Below are 19,131 nucleotides of genomic sequence, written 5' to 3' on the forward strand. Positions count from 1 at the left end.
AACTGTCACCTCCTAGTTCATGAGTTGTTGCTCAACTACTGAATCACACTGGCCGGGCTATAGAAAAAACTTTATTGGGGAGTTTAATTTATTTCACCTCTGCTCAACCAAGAGGCTATCCTACATCCTGTGACACAGAGGAAATGCCAAATATGGCAGCTGTTTCACTGCCGTGAACGGGCCTTCCTGCCCAGGTGAGATTTGGCCTTTAGTCAGTCAAGTCCAGCAATATGACTTCAGTAGGTTCATTGGAGAGCAATATATTTCTAGCCTCGGGAATGAGATGGGCATGGCCTTGCTGTGTTCCAGTCCTATGCCTGGGAATCTCTGGGCACCTGTGGTTTCACCCTTGTCCTAGGAGCTAAGTTATTGAAAATGGAAAGTGTCTGAAAGAACGGGCTAGTTCCTTTCATGGTTTTCACTCTTTGTCTCTTAAAAGGAGGTTTTCTTTTGAAAGGAATGAGGCCTAACTTTTGTTCTGTAATCTATAGTTTATTTGTTTATTGTCTCCTCAGAGGGCTTTTCTTTTTTCTTAGATAAGAGGACAAGGTTGTGTCCATAGTTTTTTAGCAGGATGGCTGAAGATCAACCCTGCTATATAGTCAAAACCCTGTGCAAGAATTGTTTTAGCTTTTAGCCAACAGAGTTTATTATTCTACCCCTGGCCGTCTCCCTGCATAGCTATGGGGCCATATTCCATATTTCTCTGGAAATATAATGAAATATTTGGGTAAACCAGTTTTAGAACCTCTCTAGGATTTTTAACATCAGAGTATTTTTGAAAAACAGGTAGTTCAAACGGTGCTTATTTATTTGCGGTCAGCTTTGGTTAAGTTTTGTGTATTCCTAAAGGACTAAAAACCAGAGTTTTCTTCTTTCAGAGTGATCAGGAAGCTCTCTATAGTTTCTTTCTTCACCATTTCAGAAAAAATGTAAAGTTGCGTGTTCTTATTTTAAACATCTGCATCTTCATGTTTATCATGTTCACTATTTCAGTAATAAGAGTTACTCAGAGATCATGTAACCAATATCTTTTTAACTGTAATTTAAAGGGTAGTGGAGAGGAGTCCTATTAAATTATAATTTTTGTAAGATTGAATTAGAGGAATAAAGCCCAAGTCCGGGTGGTGGTAGCACATATTCCATCTGCCCTGCTTTACATTGTTGCCTCTGGCAAGGAGCAGGTTTATTATTGGGGCTCTGTCTAAATCTATAGTTTGACAGTCATGTATGTCCTTGCGGTCATCAAACTGCTCTTTTCCTGTAAACTAAATAGCAGCAAACAACCTGTAAAAAGTTAGTCATGTCTCCATAATAGAAACCTGTTACATTAGCAGCATGAGGTTGTAATGTAGGCCGGATTTAATGATGGCATCGTTTTCCCCATTAGAAAAATTAACAAACGCAAAGTATTTACACAGGAAAAGCTAATGTTTTGTTTTAAGCCATGTTTTTGAGGGTCCTCCAAACCATCAACACATTGGGTGATTTGCTAGAAGGACTCACAGGGTGAGCATGTAGCCAGACTGAGGTTAGGATGGATTACAATGACACAGCAGGATGCACAGCCAGGTGTAAGGGGAAAGACAGAGGTGGTGTCTGGAGGAATGCATGTGCAGTCTTCCCCTGCGTGCTGTGTGAAAGGTCCCACAGAGTGCACGCTCCCTAAGAATGAAAACGCAGTCCACTGTCTTCGGGGTTTCTGCCCAGAGAAGCCCATTTGAGACTGAGTTTAGTGTTGTTATTGGGGTCATGGAGGCGTTTTCTGCCTAGCAACCCCTACTAGAATTCCATGCTCTCAGAATGAAAGCAGGTGTTGACCATAAATTACTTTGTTTATACCAATAGCTGAGGCACAGCAAACAACCTTATCAGTTGGGGAACTCTTCGTATTGGCGTAGGGAACTTTGCAAGCAGACTTCCCTGACTCCAGTCAGGGGCCAACCTTGTAGGCAGGCCTTTCTAGGGACAGCAGCCGGGGGCCTGCGGTGTTTACAAAAATACTCTGAATTAGGTGATAGTGATGGCGAAAGGCAATGTAATGTGTTTGTTTCTCTGAACTGTCATCAGGATCAGACTTTGCCTTTGATAAGGGTATCTGGAGCCAACGATGAGAAAATGTGAGTACTCTTTGTATAAATATACTTCTATTTTTAGAATTCTTAGGAGCCTAATATTTTATTTTATTTCTTATTTGTTGATTTCAGAGAAAGGAAGGAAGAGAGAGAGAGAGAGAAAGAAAGAATCATCAATTTGTTGTTCCACTTATTTATGTATTTATTGGTTGATTCTTGTATGTGCCCCGACCAGACATGAAACCCACAACCTTGGAGTATCGGGATGATGCTCTAACCAGGTGAGCTACCTGGCCAGGCCAAGCCTAATATTTTAAAATTACAATTCAGTCACAATCTGGGTTACAATTTGCATGTGCAGGTGGTGGCTTCTCAGACTCTTGGACGTGGATGTCATACAGTTTAAATTGGATTTAGTGCCAGTAGCTTTGTTTAGACCACGCTCTCTGCCACTGAACAGTTACACCAGTGGGTGAATAGTCTAGGAAGAGCTCTCACCTCTTTGATATTTCATTATTGAAGTATGAAAACGAAATTGCATTTGTCAGGAAACAGAATTGGAATCTAGGGTTGGGCTTCATAAGGTCTTATAATGTTATTTTTATAAAATGCACCCAATAGTTTTAGTAACATTTAGGCAATTAAAACAATTAAGAAATTATATTGTCTTCTTTATTGGTTTTGTTTTGAATAGCAACTATTCTAAAGAAATAAAATGATTGGAGAGGCTTCAAATAAATAAAAATGATGGGATGGCGAAGAAACGGCTAGCAGCAGAGGCTGCCTGTGTGTCTTTATGCTAAAGCTGGGAAGGTGTTTTGCTCCTCTGCCCGCACAGATTCTGAAAACTCCCCCATACAAATTAATCATCATCTCTTGTCTCTGTAACTCCATTAGGATTTCACAAGGTGTCATTCAGAACCTGAGGAGGTTGATAAGTGGGAGGGCAGAAAGCATTTGTGGAGGAAAGGAGAAAAATAAGTTGAGAGATCTGGGACTTGGGAGACTGTCGTAAGGAACCATACCATTGAACCTGCTGTTTAAAATATTTAATGATCCCTTTGCTACTAACACAGTTTCAATCTTCTGTGAAATGAACATTCTTCCCTTCTTGTTATGGCTTACATGACACAGCTTTGGTTTGACTGACAGTGTTTTCTTTATAGGGAATTGAAATGGCTTTCCTTTGGGCTTGCCTAATAGACTTCAGTGAATAATAACAGAGAGCGGGGGGGGGGGGGGGGGGGGAGGGGGGGAGGGGGAGGGGGGAGATTCTTTGCTCTTTCACTGTTCTTTCTTGGGTATATTTAGAGAATGATTCCTTTTCATTTAAATACTTTTATTTCCATAAAATACTAGACAATCTCCTTGGACTGGAAATATTTTCCATAATAAAATCTACCCATGCCTAAGTTTCCTCTTTTTAATAAACATGTCTTGTCTCCATTCCAGTATTTGTTGATAACTGAAGACCTTTTCTGTCAAATGCTATGAGATTCAAATGAGAACTGCCAAAAGCAATGTTTGACATGAGCCTAAAGGGACTTCATTTAAAAGTGGCCCTTCATTCTGTCATTTCAGACACTCATTTCAAGGAATGGGAAAATGGAAACATCCCAGAATTATATTTATTTTCTACTACTAAACACATTTTTATGAAAATAAATAGTGAAAACCTGTAAGGACCAAAGTAACAACAGTGAAAATTCTTTATTGCCCTGTTACCCAGAGAGAATATGTGTGATTGCTTCATGGATGCTGCTACATGCATGACTTACAGTGGAGGCACCAGTGAAGAAGACACGGGGGTGGGTGGGTGGAGAGGGCTGAGTGAACGGGCAACCACAGTGCAATGTGAGGTGTGCTGTTTTAGGTGAGCGCATGGGGTCCGGGGAGGCGTCCTGGATGCTGAAGGATGCATTGGGATCATTCAGGCAAAGGTGGTGGAGGGAGAGGAAGACTTCTCAGGTAAAGGGAGCAAGGAGAAACAAAGCTCTGCAGGTGAGGAGAAGGTGTGGGACATTGAGAAATTGGTGGCATTTCTCAGTATGGCTGCAGCATGGAGTCTGTGAAGTGAGGGCTAAGAGTTGAGACTGGATCACAAAGAACCTGGCTCACCCTGTGTAAGAAGTTTGGAAATGATCATTTTGGTGTTTTTCCTCCCAGTCTCTTATGCATAACAGTGTTTCTCTAGTTATAATCACAATGCAAACATGATTCATTTACAGAGATTTCTAAGCATTTACTATGTGCCAGAAACTTGAACTCAAATTTAGTCATTTTCGTATCTGCAAGTGAGCCACTGTGGTGAGAACCGAGGGAGCAAGGGGACAGGGTGAGTGGAAGACCTACTTTATATTCCTGACACAGGTGACACGATAGCATCACTGTTTTCTCCATGTTACCGCACAGCCCTGTTAACAATCGTTTTCAGCATCCATATAATAACCTGACAGATGGAAGGACCATAATTAACTGGATAGGACCTGATTTTCTGGCTGCACATGTAGGTTGTTAAACTATATTGGTAGCAAGGAACAAACTTCCAAATAATGCACGAAGCTTAGAAATTGTCAAGAAACACACGAGAGAGATAGGAATCTCATGGAACCCAGCAATGTCCATTTTTCGGAACCTGGGACCATTGTAGAGATGTTGTCTTGCCATTTAGTATCAGGAATTTATGACCTTTAATCTAGTGTTTCGTGGCTCTGCTACTCTCCTTGTGACTCTAACGTCCACCAACCAGTTGACCAGTTCTGTCCATATTTCTTCATTTCAGAGGAAGGCGTCTGATGGGCCCAGCTACTCACCACCACTTTGAGTCAGACCTTTCTTCCAGTCTAGCTCATATCCTCTTCTCTCCCTCCCCCTGCGGTCATCTCACTGGCCACCTGTGTTCAGTAGCCTAAGACTGTTGTTCTCAGTAGAGGGTGCAGGAGGTGCATCACATTTATAGAATGGGTCAGGGAGAAGCACAGTCACCATGGCTAATAGTATTTCTAGTATCAGTCATTTTGATTTTCTTTTCTCAAAGGCAAATATTGCTGTGTTGTCCCTCACTATGCATATTCCCCGTATGGTCTGTAGTTCAGTATTTAGTGGGACAACTACCTCCTTTGATCTGGAAAGCATATATTTATCAGACAGTCTTGTTTGCAATATATTAAGAGGTGATTTTTTCTACTTAACAGTCCTTCTGCTAGACAAGATTTATAGAAAACTTGGTCTAAATTCCCTCACTTTCAGTCAAAAAGCGCTTATTCGGTGCCTTCTATATGCCACGTCCTGTTGTAGACACTAAGATTATGGCAGAGAATAAGACACCAAAGATCCTTAGTCTAATTGGCTTAAATTTCTTGGGGGGAAGGCTAACAATAAGTAAGAAAATTAATAATGATATAATTTCTGCCCTGGGCAGTTAGCTCAGTTGGTTAGAGCATTGTCCCGACATGCCAAGATTTTGGGTTTGATCCCTGGTCAGGGCAGGTTGTATACAAGAATCAACCAATGAATGCCTAAATAAATGGAACAAGAAATTGATGTCTCTCTCTCTCTCTCTTTCTCAAATTAATAAATAAAAAATGATAATGATAATTTTTGATAGCTGCTTCTGTGAAGAAAATTAAACACAATGTGATAGAGAGTGATTGGAAGTCAAGTACTACTTTCTGGTATATGATCAGCATGGGGCCTTTAAGGAGAAAATGTCTCAGCTGAGACCTGACAGACGAGAAGAAGCCCTTAGGCAAAGGTCTCCAGAAGAATTTTCCAGGCAGAGAGAAGAGATATTTACTAGCATGGGGGCAAGTGTGAGCTTGGTGGGCTCAGAGAAGAGACAGCAAATCATTGTGGAGCATTGTAGGAGCAGTTGGACAGGGTAGAAGACCTATTTTATAACCTAGACCCAGTGTACAGAGAGAATGATATAAAACCTGCCATTTCCACTCTGCTCATAGTCATCTTCAACTTGTCTTGCCCAAAGCACAACTGGTTGTTTTTTTCTCCGAGCCTGAACCTTTTCCAGTCTCCTTTACTTCAGGAAATTAAACCCTCCAAAGGCTCATGTTATCCATAACACCTCCCTTTTCTCATTTTCCAGTCCAAATTTGCCAGTCCTTCAATTCTACATCCAATAGAGAGCTCAAGTTCTTTCACTTCTGCTCATTCCATTGCCCTTATTCGTTCAAACTATTGTTATCTTTTGCTTGGATCATTGCCTTGGCCTCTGGCTTATTTCCACCATTGCAAAATGTCTGTTTATGCCATTTTGCCCTTTTTTGTAATTGGATTATTTGTGTGTTTTTTCTGTTGAATTTTGAGAGTTCTTTATATATTGTAGATACTAGTCCTTCCTTAAATCTGTATTTAGCAAATCTTTCCTCCCAATCTATAGCTTGTCTTTTCATCCTTTTAACAAAGCTTTTTTGCAGAGCAAAAGTTTTTAATTTTGATGAAGTCCAATTGACCAGTGTTTTATTCTTTACTAGAGGCCCAATGCACAAACTTTGTGCAAGGGTAGGCCTTCTCAGCCCCAGCTGCCGCGGCCCTCCCAGCCCCGGCCACCTTGGCAGCTGCCCCTCAGCCCTCGCAGCCCCATCTTCGTCCGGAAGGTCGTCCAGAAGTTTGTCTGGATGGTTGTTCCACTGTTCTGCTGTTCAGTTGATTTGCATATTACGCTTTTATTATTATAGTCTAGAGGCCCGGTGCATGGAATTCGTGCACTTGGTGGGGAGGGTGGTCCCTCAGGCCGGCCTGCATCCTCTTGCAGTCCGGGACCCCTTGCTCCTTACTGCCCACCTGCTCACTGGTCCTTACTGCTTGGCTCACTGCATATGCCCCCTGGTGGGGAGGGACCTCGGAAGGGCTCCAGGGCATGTCCGGCCTGTCTCGCTCAGTCCCTATTGTCCAGACCCTAGCAGCAAGCTAACCCTAGTGGTCGGAGCATATGCCCCCTGGTGGTCAGTGCATGTCATAGTGACTGGTCAACCAGTCAACTGTCTGCCCCCTGGTGGTCAGTGCATGACATAGCGAGCAGTTGAGCAGCCTTAGCATATCATTAGCATATTATACTTTGATTGGTTGAACAGCTGACTGGACAACCAGACACTTAGCATATTAGGCTTTTAGTATATAGGATACTTTTGGTGCTAAATCAAAGAACCTCTTTATCTAGCCTTAGATCCCAAAGATTTTGTCCCATGTGGCTTTTTTTCTTTTCTGAAAGCTCTATAGTTTAACATCTTATATTTGAATCTGTGATCCATTTTGAGTTAATTTTTGTGTAAGGTGTGATATTTAGGTTCAGGTTGTTTTGTTGAGGTAGGGGGCTATAGATGTTTAATTTGATTTGTTGAAAAGGCTATTTGTCCTCCATTGAATTACTTTTGCACTTGTACAAAAAATTAGTTGGGCATATCACTTGGGTCTATTTCAGTTTTTCTATTTTCTTTTATTGGTCTGTGTGTCTGTCCCTCTGACAGTATCACATACTTAATCACTGTAGCTATATAATCATTCTTGAAATGGGTAGACTAATTACTCTAATTTTCTTCTTTTTAAAATTGTTTTAGCCATTCTAGTTCCTTCACCTTCTCATGTAAATTTTAGAATAATCTTTTCTATATGTATAAGTCAATTTTGCTGAGCTTTTTATTGGGGTTGCATTAAATTTGTATGCCAATTTGGGGGAGAATTTGTATCTTTCCTACATTGAGTCTTCCAATCCGTGAATATGTTTTCTGATCCCTGAATTCATTTATTTAGACCTTTGAATTCTTATCACTGTTTTGTAGTTTTCGGGACTTAAATCATGTATGTTTTCTTAGATTTATACCTGAGTATTCTAACTTTTTGAGTGATTGTAAACATTTTTTTTAATTCTAGTGTCCACATGTTCATTGATAGTATGTGTAAATACAATTGACTTTTGTATTTTCTGCTTAATCATGTCATCTGCAAATAAGGGCATTTTACTTCTTCGCATCCAATCTATATGCCTTTTATTTTCTTGACTATTGTACTAGCTAGAACTCTCAGTACTATATCTAATGAGAGTTGTGAAATGGACATCCTTGCTTTGTTCCAAAGTCAGTATTTTACCAGTAAGTATAATTTTAATTATAGGGTTTTTTTGTTGTTGTTGTTGTGTTGTTGTTGTTTTTGGTTGTTTTTTTTTTTTTTGGTAGTTACATTTGATCAAATTAAGGAAGTTCCCTCTAGTCTTAGTTGTCTGAGAGTTTTTATTATGAATGGATGGTGAATTTTGTCAAGTGCTTTTTTTGTACCAACTTGACAAGATCATGTGATTTTTCTCCTACACTATGTTAATATGGTGTATTACATTAGCTTAAGTGCATGGTTCAAGCCACCATCTTGCAATTGGAATCATGTTTAGTTTTTAAAGTTCCAGAAATTGAATTGGAGCATGATGTTGAGCTCAGTTATAAGAAACAAAATCTTAATTTTCAGTTGTTAATCTGGGTCTATTAATCATTGCTTAATGACTGCACATGTTTAAAATGTTATTGCTGTTATTATTAGTGGACATTTAATTGAACTGGTCATTTTGAGATTGAGTATATTTTTTTCCCTAAACCTTTTAATCAGGAGAGTTCAGTTGATGGATCACCCATTATAAGGGGCTCTATTTTACATAGCAATCAATCTCCCTCTCTCTTTCTCTCTCTCTCTCCCACTGTCATGGGAACAGAAGTTGTAAATTACGAAGTTATCTTCCAGTGGTCGGCAAACTCATTAGTCAACAGAGCCAAATATCAACAGTACAACGATTGAAATTTCTTTTGAGAACCAAATTTTTTAAACTTAAACTTCTTCTAACACCACTTCTTCAAAATAGACTCGCCCAGGCCATGGTATTTTGTGTAAGAGCCACACTCAAGGGGCCAAAGAGCCGCATGTGGCTTGCGAGCTGCAGTTTGCCGACCATGGTCTTAGACCATCAGTTTAGGGAGCAGCTTGGACGATGAATTCTTTAAGGGATGATGAACTCCCTTAAAAATTTTTAACAGGCCTGTAGAGAGCTATAAAGCTTCACTAATTATTCCATAAAATGAAACGTGTGAGAGACTGTTTCTTATTTATTGTGTGATGTCAGCTATTTTCGGATAATAGTCATGGGGCTTATAATTTGGAAATAGGCTTAAAATTTTTAAATCTATTAGAAACCCATCTGTTGATACAGTCTTTCCCTTGTCACGGATGGTTTTAAGCCTTCGCTGTTCTTTGTAAACACTCTTTTGGTCCTCTCGGCTACCTCTGGGCCCTTACCCACTTTAACCAGCAGCAACGTTGGCTGTGTCAGTCACCACGGCTATGTGGGCAGCTTTCTGGGGTTTGAAGCTTCTCCTGGAAGGAACTATGGTGAAGTGCAATGGATATACACAAAGTCTATTGTTATAATCCGCACAACAGTGTGGATTACAATCACCACTTGACTTGAAAAGGAAAAAAATCTTGCTACATGCAAGATTAGTTCTAATAAAATGTCTGTTAGTATTATTTGATTTCTTCCAGGCACTCTTTATGCCTCTTTAAACTGTCATGCCCTGTGCATTTTAAATACACCGGAGTAAGTTTAGGTCACTGGGGGCTTTTCCACTTCTGATCCAATTTTCTAGTCCTTTTGCCTTTAGTTCTGCCAAGAAATAGTTCTTGGTGGATTTCATTTCATCTTTTCTGGCCCCTGGCTTAATGGCTTCTGCAGGGTGGTGATCAGTGTTCTGTCCTGTTTACACACCACCATCCCCAGCAGAGCGAGGGATGGGCATTTGATTTCCCTGCAGTGTGCTTCTTTATTATATAACTACTCTTATGCAGCTGAATATTATATCCAGATATGAGATTTCTAGTATCAAGTGGGTTTTTTCCCTAACTTTATTCTATTTTTCACATATCACTGGACAGGATATCATTTCCCTATTATACTTATTTTAAATTTGGACCTTTAGGAAAGAAGACCAAATGTTGGATCTTAGTACCCCAAAACAATTGATCTGGCGTTGGAAGAGGGCGAGGGAGACTTGCCAGAAAGATTTACCTAATACTAAATTTCTTTTTGCCTGCCCTAGTGGTTTTAGGTATCTTATTATGCTGGCATTTTTAAGAAATTCTATTTAAACTTGTTTTTTCATATCTCTTAATTTTTTGCTCCTCAATTAGACTGCACATTCTTGAAGAAAGGAGTCTTTACAAATTTATCCTATATTAACACAGCAAGAGGCATTAAAAATATATATGTTCCATGAATTGAAACAGTATGTTATTCTATGCCCTCTATACTGCTCATTTATAAAATGGGTTTAGTCTTTGTTTTCAGAGAGTTTAAATCTGTTAGGAGGATATGAGGTATAAAACTATATTATCGGAGACAGAATATGATATAAGCCACAAGAAATATACAATCATAATGTTTGAAACAAGCCGGATAGACTATATAACAGTTGTCAACTGATGGTCGTTGGCACCAATTTGACACCAATAGGAATTTTCAATTTGGGATGCGGTGAAGAAGGAAACTTTATTCACTGCAAAACAACTCAATTGTGGTACAGCACATCTGTGAAACAGCCCTGGGGCAAGGTGCCTCTCTGGCTAGACAGCTCTGCTCCTTAGTGCTCTGTGCTGGTCTGCTTTTTGCTGCCCTCATCTGCTCTGCTCTGCTGAGACATCCATGTTTCAGCTCAGCTAGGGAGACATAGTCTTCAGTCTTTAGTGGAAAGGGAAAGTGCGCTCCCAGAGCCAGAGGGAAGCTGGTTTATATGGACAGAAGTCCCTGGCCCCTTATCCCTGATTGGTCTGTCCCCATGCAAATGAGGACTCCAAATCCTCACAGTTTGATTGGTCCAAAAGGCATTGTCCTGATTGGTCAGAATAGAGCTTCTCTGGTTGGTTGGTGCTGCATAACTCTGATTGGATGAGGAAAGCTTCAGTCCTATTGGTTGAAATAGTACTCCAGAAACTCCTTTATAAGGCCTGGCTCAGATGGCAGAATCACAGTGCAGGCAGGCAGTTCAGTGCGGAGGCAGGTGGCTCAGTGCAGCCTTCCCTGTGAAGTGCAGTTTGCATGAGAGGCCCCTGTGTGGAAATGGCTGCTTAGGCTCTGTTTATTTATTGATGAGAGAGAGAGCGCGAGAGCGCACGCCTTGGCTTATTGGAACAATGCTCTAACCAACTGAGCTTTCCAGCCAGGGCTAGGGTCCTTTTCCTCAGGGTTTACACAGTAAAGAAAAGCTTCATGAACAGTTGGGCATTTAAGGGTATACTCAAAGAAGGAGTAGGATTTGGAAAGGGGTAAATTAAAAGTAGGAAATGAAAAAGAGAAGACTCTTATAAAGATGACAGTGTGAACAAAGGTATGGCAGTGGTAAAGTACTGAGTACGATTGACAAGCAGCTTGTTTTCTGGTTGAACTGTAGTACAGAGAGTTGGGGGTATGTGCAAACATTGTCCTCAGGGCTAGACGGTTCCCAAACCAGGCATGTCAGCCGATACCTAGCTCTCTATCCATCTCTGCCAAGGGGATGATCAGCCTGAACATGCACTTCCATGGGGCGGGGGGTGGCGGGGGGACTCACTACCTCTTCAAGCACCATCGGTTATCTGAGCACTCCTACCATTAGGTTATGGTAGAAGGCAGGGCTGGAAATTGGGGGTGGGGAGGAGTTCAAATTAGAGGGACTTGGAAGATCAGTTATTTATTTTTAAAAATCATGATTGAAGTTAGTAAAACTCTAATGGCAGCTGTGGAGGAGGATGTGCAGTGGGGAGATGGTTAGGGAGCTCTTTCGTAGTGATCAGGACCTAGTGTAGAGAGCAGTTTCAGGAATCCAGAAGAGAAGACATACAAAAGGCTTTTGTAACATGGGTAATAGTTTTGAAAACACCAAGCTCATGTGTTCTTGTTCCCAGTAATCCCTAATTATTCCTCACTGCCCTGCAGCTTTCCTCCGTTGAAACTAGGGTCTTCATTGTTTCTGGAGGAGGTGGCTACTGCCTGGATAAAGGAGCCATGGCTGGGCCTCCAGGGTCCACAGGAAAGTTTGTTCTAAGGTCCATGGTGAGACAATAATCTGAAAGCAAACAGCTTCTGTTTCCAAAAGCTAGGCTTTGTTGGGAGAGAGAAAGAAGGAAACAATGCAACAACCAAAAAGGATCTGTGCTTTCTTATAAACCAAAGCTGACAGTCTAAGCATAGAATTTACAGTAACCGTAGTATTGATGCAGGATATGACATCCAGACTGTTTTTCTTGAGAATGGAAAAGAAAAACTCAGGCAGCCGGCCGGCAGGAGGTCGAGAGAGTCCAAGGGAACAGGCTCTTCCACTCCCTCTCAGGAGCCTGTGCATCCAGGGAGAAGGCAGCAGAAGCCTTGGGCTCTGTCTCCTGGAAAGGGATTGAGCTTCGGACTGACGCAGTAACACTTGAATCGAACCGGAAAGAATCCCTGCATTGCAGTGAGCACTCCAAAATGGGGTAGCAGAGGCAGTCTGCTCAGTGCAGTGTAGGGATGTGAAGCAAAGTTGAATTCAGTCATAGAAGATAAAGTTCTTTTCTTCCACAGAAGTCACAGTTGATATAAAATTTTACCTTGGCTACCCTCTGAGGAACTGAGACATTCAGATCTGCTGCTTAGAGGTGGGTAAATTTCTACCTCCCTTTTACACTTGAGAAACTTGGACCCAGAGAAGGTATTGATCGGCCCAGAGAAGTTCAGTGATTGGCAAGGTTGTTCAGTTGATAAGAGGTGTAGAGATGCCATTGAATCATGCATTTTTGATTGAGAGCCAAAGGGACATCAGAACTGATCTAGTCCAACTGTAGAATGTTTTTCAAATAAGGGACTTCAATAAATAAAGTGATTCACTCAAAGTCGTATATTGAGTTGGGCATTCTGCAGTTTCTTCACCAGTCCAGTATGTGTCTGATCGACATGGCAAAATGAATATCTATTTTATTTGACATTCATTTTCTTAATTATGTGTAGATATGAATGAGCATTCTGGGAGGCTGATTAATTATTTTACGTTCATCTAGAAAGGTGGTGCTTTGGGGATTTAAGTTTTTCCATGTCTTAAAAAAAGAAAGATAGATACTTGATCCCTTAGTAGCATGTCATGAGGATTTAGGACATCATCTTATCTATGAAGAGTTTCCAGCCCCCTGGAATTCATCTGAAGTTTTTAATTTATCATCATCATGTTTTCATTTACTAGGAAATGGCAGCTTTACCAAGTAGCCACTGACTTGGCTTCTTAGAACCCACGGCACAGCTAAAGTTCCAGGCTTGAACCTGGGCCTAGCCAGCCTCAGTTGGGTGAAGTGAGCTGCTGTGGAGAGTGGCAGGGCTGTGGCTGCAGCCTCAGTCCAGCTGTGCTGGGAGGTGCCACATTGCAGTGAAATGTTCCTGTTGAACAAAACCGCACCCCTCGCTCATTTGTGCGACTCTTCTCACCAATCCCTTTCTCATTACAATATCTATGAGGTGAGATGGAAAATCTCGAAAACTTTGAGGACAATCACCTTTTCCTCTTTTGGTGGTTCCACAGTTTTTTGGAAGCCAGAGTATAGTAACTGGATTATAGTAAAGTTTACATATTGCGATGATTATAATTTGTAAAAGTAGAGACTAAACTATAAATGCAAAGCCGATTACTTATGTGTGTTCATTAAGGAAAAAGTTGCAGATGTTATGAGTTTGGGTTTGGGTTTGTAGTACATAAGCACCATTTTCTTCTTTTTTTAAAAAAAATATATATTTTATTAATTTTTTTTTTTTTACAGAGAGGAAGGGAGAGGGACAGAGAGTTAGAAACATGGATGAGAGAGAAACATCGATCAGCTGCCTCCTGCACACTCCCTACCGGGTATGTGCCCGCAACCAAGGTACATGCCCTTGTCCGGAATCGAACCCGGGACCCTTAAGTTTGCAGGCCGATGCTCTATCCACTGAGCCAAACCAGTTAGGGCCATAAGCACCATTTTCCTTTACCTTCTTTCCACTGATTCCTCTTCTTGATACTTAGTAGACAGTGATGGTGAAGGGCGGTTGCAGTGGTTATCAATTAATTGTTATTCAGAACTCAAATCCCAAGGTCAAATGCAACAGCAGGATACAGGGTCCTCTTCTTGATTTATCTCCCAGCCACTTGTCACCCGTCTAGAGCGGAAGCCCATAGGTCTCACCACTTCTGAGGAAGTCATGGGCTTCTCTCCTATTTGCGTACCTTTCCAAATACTACTCACCCTCTCACTCTTCTCCTTGTAACTAAACTTTTGGAAAAAAATTTTTCTATTGTCTCCATTTTCTTCCCACACTTTAATCCACTCTAATCTGCCATTTTACCCATCAATCCACTAAGAGTTTTTCACTAGGTTACCAATGACCTCCATGTTCAACTCAGTGGTGTTTTCTCAGTTCTTAGCTAACTTGATTTCTCAGCAGCATCTGCTGTTATTGTTTATCTTGCATCCTTCTTCTTAAAGGTATATTGTTAAAAATTTTCAGACTTAAACATTTTATTAAAAATGTGACAACCCCATATGTTGGAGAAATAACATCTTAACAGTGTTATCACCTATTTCCTTAGAGTTTCCAAAAACACTGTACCGCCCCCCCCGCCCCGCCCCGTCCCCTGCCGTCACACTCAACTTCTCCCCTTCTAACAGGTAACAACAATCCTGACCTTGATGTTTGTGGGGCTGTAGGGGTTCAATATATTTATCTTCCACAGCTGAGTTCTGTCTCTTCCCTCTAACCAGAAACCACCAGGAACATAGTATTTGGACGTGCTGGGTTTATTCCTCATTGCTGCAAGGCAGAACACACACCTTGGCAAATCACAGGGTGTCTCAGTGAGGATGTTAGAGAGAACCTATTATTCGGATCTGGGTTTTGCTGGATGATATGCAGGAGGGTCTTAGAAAGGGGAGATTTGCTCTAGATCGGATGCTGTCAGAAAGCAGGGTCAATTCTCCGACTAGGTTGTCAATATACCTTACGTATGGGGGAGGGCTAGAATGAGAATAAAGTTGTAACTGGGAAAGAAGTAACAAATCAATCGTTTTGGCCAAGAAAGGAGGTGTTTGTTATTTTGGGGGTGACACACTGACTTTGTGTGGATTAGATAAAATTATGACATGCCCTTATTTTGTCCCTTTTTATCGTGGTCTCAGAATAACCTTGTTGGAGGCTGGTATTCTTTTAGATAGTTATAATGTCTAATAGGATGTATGTCCTTGCTGTGGATGTCACAGCAGCTTCTGAATATCAGGGGTTGCTTTCTTTTTTTTCTTTCTTTATAGTTCTGAACAAGACTGAGGAACTGTATTCAGGCAGAGGAGACCAAAATATCAGCTTTGTTACAGATTAGTTTGGAGAATATGGTTTGGGTATGTGGTGAAAATGGGCTTCCTAACACTGAACCCAGACTAGGCAGACTTCCCTACTCAGTCTTGGATAGCGCTGGGAGTGCTTATGTTGAAACCACTTAGGGTCTTTGTCTCCAAGTTCATAACAGTATAGTGAACTTGGAACTCTGAAGGTTCCTTCTCCGTCTCCTTTGCAGGCTTACCTCCATTTCCTGGCCATTCTGTGCTGGGAGTTCCTACAGACTCAGAACCAGAAATTCTTCTCCCTTTATACTCTCCCTCAGTTGTCTCATTCTGTGAGTGGTGTGATTACCATCAATAGGCTGATGACCTTGAATTTTTATCTCTAGGCTAGACTTCCTCTCTGAGGTGCTTGTTCACCACCTCAAGCTGAATGTTTCAGAGGCACTTCATCTTGATGCATTTCCAAGGTCAGCATTCCTAATCTCCTCCCTAAATACTCCAGCCACCACGTCTGCCTGCACGGTGCTGCTGCACGCTTCCAAGCCCTGCCATTTGGTTATTTCTTTCTCTTCCTTGCCAAACACCTTCAAGACCTAACTCAGGTGTCGCCTCCTGCCGAAACCCTTTTCTGAACCCTTGAGGTTGGCTTGAATGCCCCCCCTTTACGTCAGCCTCTTGTTACCCTTTGCTCCTCCGTCATAGCAATTAACTCACTGATTTCTCTGTTTATGTATCTGTCCCCTTCACGATACTTTAAACTCCTCGACGGCAGGAGTTCTGTAGACTCTAATGCATCTTTACATCTTGGGGTATATCTAGGTCTATATATCTATACTTAGTCTATACTTATATCTATATGTATATCTAAGTATAGTCATAAAGGTATAAATCTATATCTACATCCAGATAGATATAGATATCTAATACCTTGAGCTAGAGTTGGCATTTCATGACTGTTCAGTAGGTGTCTGTTGAACTGCTTGTTGTCTAAAGACTTTGCTAGCATTTTGTCCAGTCCTAGAGTGACCACTAAGGTTTGACCATTTTAGTGTGGAAAAGAGTAATCCAAGTATTTTTAAAATCTGGTTATAGTTTACTTTACTCAATATAACTTCAGACAAATAGTATCTAGATTGAAATTTATGAAGTACACAGCCTTTTCTTTTTCCTATTAAATTCCAAGATATTTTCAGAAATGGTTTTTATTTCTGATTGACTGCCATTGAGTTTAAGTAATATCAGTCAAATAAGTATATTTTGTTTTTTCTATAATTTTAATCTATATATCTCAAATTTATCTGCAAGCTTAAAGTTAAGAGTCCTTAAATAATGGCTGTCCTACCTCCCAGTTAAGGGATATAAGACTGGGAGGAACCGGGCTCCTGCCTCCCAGGCCATGTTCTTGTCCCTGGGACCCGCTGGATTTGGGGGGCAGAAAGGTGAGTAGGAGGTGGGATTGGACAGTGAGCAGCATTGGTGGGCCCTGATGGGAGTCCCTCCGGGGGAGGGAGAGGAGACGCTCTGGCCTCACCCGTCTGGCGTTGACAGGCACTCAGGCTGTGGACCTGTGGCTTTGGGCCTTCCTGTGACTCAGCTGCCCCAGGGCTGGCTGCCCTGGCCCTGCTCCCACTTGGCATCTTCCTCCTGGGCCAGTTACTGCACCTTCGTGAGCAAGGCTTAGAGGGTCTCTGCTCACCTCTGTGGGCTGGACCACACACTGAGCAGCCTCTGCCAGCTGCCCGCCCTGTCTCTGCGGGAAGGCTGAGTGCAGCTGCCTGGGCAGGGCTCTGCGGGGAAGGCCTCAGAACACCTGGCGCCAGGTAGGGATGGGCAGTGTGTGTGTGAGTGTGTGGGGAGGGGGGCGCTGCCATGGGGGAGCCGGCAGGAAAAAGCTAGGAGGGGAGGCAGGTGTCCATGGTCTGAGACTAGACTCAGGCTTGAACTGCAATTCTTTTGTAAACAAGGATTTATTTTTCTTGATTCTTGCCTCCTAATTTGGTTACCTCAAGTGATATCCCTTTGAAATGTCTGCAGGTTCTTAATGAAGATAAAAGCAGTGATAATACCGCCCCCTCCGGCGACCTCCTCTTCCCCCCATTGTGCATGTTGTAGTTTTTACTCTGTAAAGCATTTATTTTCACATTTGTTTAAAGAAAATTGGCGTTACTTTTTGGTCAGCTTTGCAACTGAGATTGTATGCCCTGGAAGGAGACCTTGGCCTGGCAAGGAAATGAGACAAACAGCATAAACAGAAGGGCCTTGCTTGCTTTTCTGACTTGCTAGAGAAAAAGATGCAAGGAGGCAATGCATTACAGACGATGCTGAGGCCCGAAGGTGTGGTCCCTTTGTGTTTGCCACTGTTTCTAGATTCCCTTGGTCGCTTCTCAGAGCCGGTGCGCCGGTTTATAAGTGACTGCGGTGGAAATGGCCTTCTTTTTTTCTTTTCAGCATCGTTGGTCTGATTCTTAAGCTGAGATCGTGGAATGTTTGACAAAGGTATTATCCTTTGTGTTGTTCTGTTATGTTTTTGCTTATGTCAGTCCTATCACTGAGCCAGAAAGTTGGCAATAAACATCTGCTAAGGGTTGGCAAGCAACAGTATTAGCCCTCTGTAGCGAAGGCAACTCCTTAAAAAATCTTATCTCATTATAGGCTTTTAATAGAGATAAAGCAATGCTCATTACAGGCTCAGCCCCCCTTAGATGCACTACTCCAAGGATAATTGCATTTACATCAATCTTGAGACCCATTAGCTTGATTTCAAGGAAAAACCCCCACAAAACTCCAGCTCTTCTTTCTATATAGAGGGAGCTAATATTAAAATAATAAGGACTGTGACAAGGTCTGTTACATCTTCACCCTGCCTTGGGGCATAAGAAAAAGGTTTGAATACTAACCGACTCAGTCCAGAAACATATCTAGAGGGGGAAAAAAATAGACACTGTCAATAAAATGGTGAATTTTTAGAGTTCTCTATTTCCCCCTTTTTTAATAAGACAATATGCAACCTTAGTAGTGGAATTGGAGTTGGAGTGGAAAAACCTTAATTAGATCTGCTGCATATTTTCTATCCATCATCATTTAGGGCTTCATCCAAGTGTCCCCATCGCTACCTAATAAAGAAGACCCACCTTGAAAGGCTCACCTGAAACTTCTGGGGTCCTTCCAACCGGAACAATAATTTTCTCCCCTGAACTACAGTAGCATTTTGTTTATATTCCTAATGATTGATCACGTTCCCCTGGCACCATAGTTACTTTTATACCCGTCCCGCCCACTGCCCGCTACCTTTGTGAGGACAGGGACTTTGACCCTTCTCTTTATCCCCTTCCGAAACTGACAGGGTCCCTTTCACATGATAAGCGTTCAGTACGTATTTGGTGGCTGGGTGGATAAAAGTCATGTTCATTGTAATACCATTGCTGAATTTCAGAAAAGCTGTTTCCTGTGTTCATGTTACTGTGGAGTACGTGCTTCTCAGGAGAGTCTGCCCCATATGCCACGGCAGCGGTGGAACAGCGTGGGTGTGGAACAGAGGGGGTGGTGTCGAACCCCTGCTCCTCTTCCACAGGGGCTGCTGCAATGGGGGCCCTCGTCCTTGTGGTGTGGGATGGAACCTGTGTTTGTTTTATTCCTTGCAGACTGTCTAATACAATTGTAGTAACTTTAGCAATTATTGCAGATTCAATTTGGAGTACCCCAA

At 41.8% G+C, this 19,131-nt stretch overlaps 1 protein-coding gene across 5 annotated transcripts in view; it reads left to right on the forward strand.

Moving 5' to 3' along the window:
* Nucleotides 1-19,131, forward strand: part of CSGALNACT1 (chondroitin sulfate N-acetylgalactosaminyltransferase 1) — a 316,104-nt gene that overhangs the window by 196,096 nt on the left and 100,877 nt on the right. The window contains exon 1 of one of the 5 annotated variants that reach the window (XM_080660426.1): nt 12,545-12,731. The exons of the other annotated variants lie outside the window; for them this stretch is intronic. The gene's annotated coding sequence lies outside the window, so the exon portion shown is untranslated. Of the gene's footprint in view, nt 1-12,544; nt 12,732-19,131 lie in introns of those variants that run through there. 5 annotated transcript variants of the gene reach the window in all.

Source organism: Plecotus auritus (assembly GCF_963455305.1).
Source record: "Plecotus auritus genome assembly, chromosome: 3".
NCBI lineage: Eukaryota > Metazoa > Chordata > Mammalia > Chiroptera > Vespertilionidae > Plecotus > Plecotus auritus.